This window comes from Salvelinus sp. IW2-2015, unplaced genomic scaffold, assembly GCF_002910315.2.
Source record: "Salvelinus sp. IW2-2015 unplaced genomic scaffold, ASM291031v2 Un_scaffold2313, whole genome shotgun sequence".
Taxonomy (NCBI): domain Eukaryota; kingdom Metazoa; phylum Chordata; class Actinopteri; order Salmoniformes; family Salmonidae; genus Salvelinus; species Salvelinus sp. IW2-2015.
In genome coordinates this window covers 1-6,545 of record NW_019943639.1, presented here as the reverse complement: position 1 = coordinate 6,545, position 6,545 = coordinate 1, and the positions used below count along the sequence as shown (strand labels likewise).

At 51.4% G+C, this 6,545-nt stretch overlaps 1 pseudogene; it reads left to right on the top strand.

Moving 5' to 3' along the window:
• The window catches only part of LOC112073597 (ubiquitin carboxyl-terminal hydrolase 32-like), a 41,041-nt pseudogene extending 34,746 nt beyond the window's left edge, over positions 1–6,295 (top strand).
• The last annotated feature ends 250 nt before the right edge of the window (positions 6,296–6,545 follow it).

Below are 6,545 nucleotides of genomic sequence, written 5' to 3'. Positions count from 1 at the left end.
ACTTCTGTCTTTACCCCTCCCCATGGACAGTCCATGCACCTGGAGATCACTGGTGAAACCTGGGGTCAATACCCTGATGGGGGGGGGGGGCAGGTCTCTGGAAAGGGGGGGGGCAGGTCTCTGGAAAGGGAGGGGGGGAGAGGTCCTGGAAAGGGTGGGGGGGTTTGATCTCTGTGGACATGATTTCCGGATGGCTTTTGTGTTTTGGTCTTAATTGAGCCTGAACCGTTTGCCAGAGGAGTTTTTTTAATTTTTTATTATGATTCTTCCTGCACACTTCCTTACCTGGTGGCAGCGTCAGGGTAGTCAGAGGCAGGTAGCCTAGTGGTTAGAGCAGAGTAGCCTAGTGGTTAAGGCAGGTAGCCTATGGTTAGAGTAGCTAGTGGTTAAGCAGTAGGCAGGGTAGAGGCAGGTAGCTAGTGGTTAGAGGCAGGTAGCCTAGTGGTTAGAGGCGTGGTACCTAGTGGTTACAGGTAGCTAGTGTAGAGGCGGTAGTAGTGGTTAGAGGCGGGTAGCCTAGTGTAGAGGCGTGCAGTGTAGAGGCGGGTGCCTAGTGGTTAGAGGCGGGTAGCCTAGTGGTTAGAGGTAGCCTAGTGGTTAGAGGCGGGGTAGCCTAGTGGTTAGAGGGGGTAGCCTAGTGGTTAGAGGCGGGTAAGCCTGTGGTTAGAGGCGGGTAGCCTAGTGGTGAAGGCGGGTAGCCTAGTGGTTAGAGGCGGGTACCTATGGTTAGAGGAGGGGGTAGCCTAGTGGTGGATAGGCGGGTAGCTAGTGGTTAGAGGAGCGGGTAGCCTAGGGTTAGAGAGGGGGTGCCTGGTGGTGTAGGAGGCGGGGTGCTGGTGGTTAGAGGAGGGCGGGGTAGCCTGGTGGTTATGAGGGGGGTAGCGGGTTAGGACGGCGTAGCCTGGTGGTTAGAGGAGGCGGGTATTCTAGTGGTTAGAGGAGGGGGGGTATCCGGGAGGAGGCGGCTGGTGTTAGAGGAGGCGGGGGTAGCCCTGGTGGTTAGAGAGGCGGGGTAGCCTGGTGTTAGAGGAGGCGGGGTAGCCTCGTGGTTAGAGGAGGCGGTGGTGAGGTGTTAGAGGAGGCGGGGTAGCCTGGTGGTAGAGGAGGCGGGTAGCCTGGATGGTTAAAGGAGGCGGGGTAGGCCTAGTGGTTAGGGAGGCGGGTAGCCTAGTGGTTAGAGGCAGGCGGGTAGCTGTGCTTAAGTGGTTAGAGGCGGCGCTAGTAGCCTAGTGGTTAGAGGCGGCGGGGTAGCTAGTGGTTAGAGGCGGCGAGGGTAGCCTAGTGTTAGAGGCGGCGGCGGGTAGCCTAGTGGTTAGAGGGCGGGGTAGCGCTGTTGGTTTAGAGGCGGCGGGGTAGCTAGTGGTTAGAGGCGGCGGGGTAGCCTGTGTTAGACGGCGGGGGTAGTGTTTGGAGGCTGGGTAGCCTAGGGGGTAGGATAAGGCCTGGGGTAAGCGTGACGGCGTAGAGGTAATCTGCAGTAGCCGGTAGTTGGTTAGAGAGGTGCTAGTTGGTCGAGTGCCTAGTAAGCCGAAAGTTGCAAGAGAGAATACCCGATCGGCATAGGTAAAAACTCTGTCGTTCGCGCCCTGAACAGGCAGTTAACCTCACTTGTTTAGACGTACAATTGTAAATAACCATTTTGGTTTCTAACTGACTTGCCATAGTTTAATAAAGATAAAGAAATTAAACCTGAGAATGGTGCAGGTCTTGATAAGAAGGGCGGCAGCAATTGGGCCGTTTTTCCCAGTATTAATTATTACAAATTCAGTTTCTCAAGACTGAAGTTAATGAATGGAAACTATTGATATTTCTATCACTTCCCTGAAGTGACTGCGATTTCCCTGTCTGTCTGTCTCGTCCTGTCTGTCTCAGTATTATGCTAGGATTGGTTTTACACCCTGTAACGGGTTCGGGTCCTTGAGGCTCACAATGATGAAATACAGAGTCTGAGACAACGAGCTGAGTGACGCTGTGTAGTCTGAACGAAGAGAATATACTGCGTGAGCCCGACAGTCAACATGAAGGTTACAGTCACACACGCACAGCACAACATTCAACACACCAACACCCAACACACACTAGCCTCATACAGAGAGAAGCGTACAGATTAAATCGTGTTATTGTGTGAGAACTTCCCTCAGCGCGATAACACAAGAGAAGTGCGGTCTGTCAGTGAACGGCTTTTGTGTGGTTGAGTCATGTGCCAGGGCTCCCCACTATCCTCACAGGCTCGTCCCACTTCCCTCACTTCTCTCACACAGACAGGTGAGAACCTCTACATTAGAGGTTGGAGAGTAACGTAGATAGGGCTGTATGTAACACATGGCTGCTTCATAGAGGCTGGTAGAACTGTACACTAGCTGCTCAGATGCTGCTAGACTAACAGTGCGCTGAGGTAGGAGGTGTAACACCTGCTTCTAGGGCTGGTAGAACGTAAACGCTTAGTTCTAGAGGCTGGTAGAATGTTAACACGCTGGTTCAGGAGGCTGGCTAGAGTGCTACGCGCTGCTTCTAGAGGGGTAGAATGTAAACGCTGCTTCTAGAAGGCTGGAAGTAAAGTGCTGAGGTAGAATGTAAAACGCTGCTTCTAGAGGCGGTAGATGTAACAAAGCTGCTTTAGAGCTGGCTAGGAATGTACACGCTGCTTCTAGAGGCTGTTAATGTGTAAACAGTCTTTAGAGGTGGTAGAGACATCGCTGCTTAGAGGCTTTAAAATGAAAGCTGCTTTAGGAGTGAAAGATGTAACACTCTGCTCTAGAGGTGAGTAAGAATGTAACACGCTGACTCTTAGAGGCGCGGTGAAGTAACGCGCTGCTTCTAGAAGGCGGGGTTGAGTATGTATACACAGCTGCTCTAGAGGGGTAAGAATTGTTAATAAGCTGTTACTAGAGGCTGGTAGAGATGTAACACGCGCTTTCTAGAGGCTGGCTAGAGTGTACAGCGTGCTTCTAGGAAGGTGGAGAGTAACGCGCTGCTTTAGAGGCGGGTAGATAGAATCGGCTTTGGTAGACAGCGCTGTTAATAGAGGCGTTGGGGGTAGAATGTAAGCGCGCTCGCTGGTAGATGGCGGGTAGAATGTACGCGCAGGCTTGTTGTTTAGGCGGGTTAGAGTAACGCGGCGCTGCTTGCTAGAGGCGGGTAGAATGTAACGCCGGCCCTCTTGGAGAGGCGGTGAAGTGTTAGGCGCGCTTGTAGAGGGCGGGTAGAATTGTAAAGCGCAGCTGGCTTGTAGAGGCGGGTAGAATTAACGCAGCGGCGATGTTGTAGAGGCGGGTTAGATATGTAACGGCGCGCTGCTTCTGTAGAGACGCGGGTGACGAATGTAACGCGCGCGGTGTTGTAGCAGGCGGGGTAGAATGTACGTCGCGCTGCTTGTAGAAGCGCGGTTTAGATAGTGAGCGACCTGTTCTTGTAGAGCGGGGTAGATGTAGCGCGCTGCTTGTAGAGCGGGTAGAATGTAACGCGCGCTGCTGGATAGAGGACGGGAGAAGTAAGTCCGCGCTGCTTGTTAGACGGGTAGAATGTAACAGCGCGCTGCTTTGAGAGCGGGTAGAATGATACGCGCGCTGCTCTGTAGAGCGCGGTGATAGAATGTATACGGCGCGAGCTGCTTGTAAGCGGGTAGCTAATGTAACGCCGCCTGCTTGTAGGTGCGGGTAGAATGTAACGCGCGCCTGCTGATGTAGATGCGGGATGAGATGTAACGCGTGTGCTTGTAGAGGCGGGTAGATAGTAACGCGCGTGCTTGTAGAGGCGGGTAAATGTAACAACGCCCGGTGCTATGTAGAGCGGTAGTCGAATGTAGACAGCCGCGTGCTGGTAGGGGGTATGAAATGTAACGCGCGCTGCTTGGTAAAGAGCGCTGTCGGGCGGGTAGAAGTGTTACTGCGCGCTGCTTGTAGAGGCGGGTCGAATGTAAGCGGCTGCATTTGTAGAGGCGCGGGTAGATAGTAAGTACGCTGCTTGTAAGGCGGGGGGTTGATGTAAGCGCGCCCCCCGCGCTTGTAGAGGCTAGGTAGAATGTAACCGGCTGCTTTTAGAGGCGGGTCCGATAAATGTAACGGCTGCTTATAGAGGCGTCTAGGAGTTTAAGCCAAGTGTCTTGTAGAGGCGGGCTAGACATCGTCGTGGACCCTACTTGGTAGATACGACCGAGTGGTCTTAAGACCAAAGACTTGGAGAAGAGCTGTAATTAAACACCGTTGTTGAAGAAACCCTTTTTTGACTGATCCCTGGTCGCTCCCATGACCCCTACACTATCTTACATTGCTAAGGTCCATCCGGCATCGGGTAACCAACTACTGTTTAGAAAAGGGACTACTCCTGACATCGTCGGTCTGTAATTATCCAGACAATCACTTCACCACTGTGAGATACAAACGCACAGGAGGCTGGCCACACATGTGGACAACAGCCATTGGCATAGGTAGAGCACTGGTATGAATCTCAAACCAGGCAATCGAGAGTACTGGAAATGAAGACTGCGGAGAGACCACAGAGAGAGGTGACAACAGGAGACACGTACACACATTCACCGGGACAGCCCAACCTTTTATTCGGGGTCTACATCTCCAGCCCATATGGAAGATTGGGATGGTTACCACCAGTATATAACTTTAATTAGAAGAGTGGAAGTGGTTTTTGTGGTTTTCTTTTACCTTAATTATGTGTTTATAGGTACCACAACACAAAATCTACTAAATGGGTTTTGGAACCCCCACTTTTGCATAGAAATCCTTGATTATTTGGGGCCTTTAAAGGTTGCACGGAAATGTTAAGGGATGTTGGTAAAATGTTGACAGCCGATGCACATCAGCAGTCTGCAGCTGAACAAGACTTAGAATGGCGGGTAAATTAACAGCATATGTAACTGGTACAATCTCATCTTTGTGATATTGGGTCTGAGGTCCTGGGGGGACGACCAGTTGGGGGATGACACACGGTTGGGGGATGACTGAACCAGTCTGGGGTTTGAGCCACGGCTGTGAGTGCGGACATCTGAACGGCCTGAGGGGACTGACAGGTCTGGGGGACTACCATGTCTGGGCGAGACCAGCGTCCGTGGGGGACTCCTGAAGTCTGGGAACTGCACAGGTTCTGGGGATGACAGGCCTCTGGACTCTGAGGAAATTACAGTAAAATTTGGAGCCACAGATGTTGTTACCAGGCGACCAGAATGTTTTTAATCATGCACCGTGCAAGTGATTGGGTTCGGAGTGACGTTGAAGCCACTCGGTGTTCTGTTTGATAGTCGATAGGACCCTGGTAGCAACAGTGTGGTCGTCCTGATCATAGGTCCGGACAAAGAACGAACCAGAGTTGTGTTCCGAGTATGCTGTTCTTGACAACCGGTTGTTACTGATTTTAATCTTTCTGTGTGTGAGGCCGCCTGTTAGCTTCTGCGTCTGTTCTTCGACATTCTTCACCATAACCACGAGCTGTTTTACCTACGTCAAGGACTTGGAGACTGGGAATGTTTTGATGGGGTAGCCTAGTGGTTAGAGGCGGCGGGGTAGCCTAGTGGTTAGAGGTAGGTGGCCTAGTGGTTAGAGCGTTGGACTAGTAACCGAAAGGTTGCAAGATCGAATCCCCGAGCTGACAAGGTAAAAATCTGTCGTTCTGCCCCTGAACAAGGCAGTTAACCCACTGTTCCTAGACCGTCATTGTAAATAACCATTTGTTCTTAACTGACTTGCCTAGTTWAATAAAGATTAAAGAAATAAACCTGAGAATGGTGCAGGTCCTTGATAGAAGCCAAGCGGCAGCCAATGGCCCGTTTTCCCAGATATAATTTTTAGCAAATCATTTCCTCAAAGACAATAATGTTCAATGGGAAATATGCATATTTCTATTCACTTCCTGAAGTGACTGCATTTCCCCTGTCTGTCTGTCTCGTCTGTCTGTCTCAGTCATTATGCTGGATGGTTCTACCCCTGTACGGTTCGGCCTGAGGCTCAACATGGATGACAAGTACACCGGTCTGAAGAAACAGCTGAGTGAGCTGTGTAGTCTGAAACCAGAACAGATACTACTGGCTGAGGTCCACAGCTCCAACATCAAGGTACACACACACACACACACACACACACACACACACACACACACACACACTAGCCCAATACAGAGAGAAGCTACAGTAGTAATCGTGTTTTTGTGCTGTAGAACTTCCCTCAGGATAACCAGAAGGTGCGTCTGTCAGTGAACGGCTTCCTGTGTGCGTTTGAGATCCCTGTGCCAGGCTCCCCCACTTCCCTCACAGGCTCCCCCACTTCCCTCACCTCTCCAACACAGACAGGTGAGAACCTCCTACACTAGAGGTGGGTAGAATGTAACACGCTGCTTCTAGAGGCTGGTAGAATGTAACACGCTGCTTCTAGAGGCTGGTAGAATGTAACACGCTGCTTCTAGAGGCTGGTAGAGTGTAACACGCTGCTTCTAGAGGCTGGTAGAATGTAACACGCTGCTTCTAGAGGCTGGTAGAATGTAACACGCTGCTTCTAGAGGCTGGTAGAATGTAACGCGCTGCTTCTAGAGGCGGGTAGAAT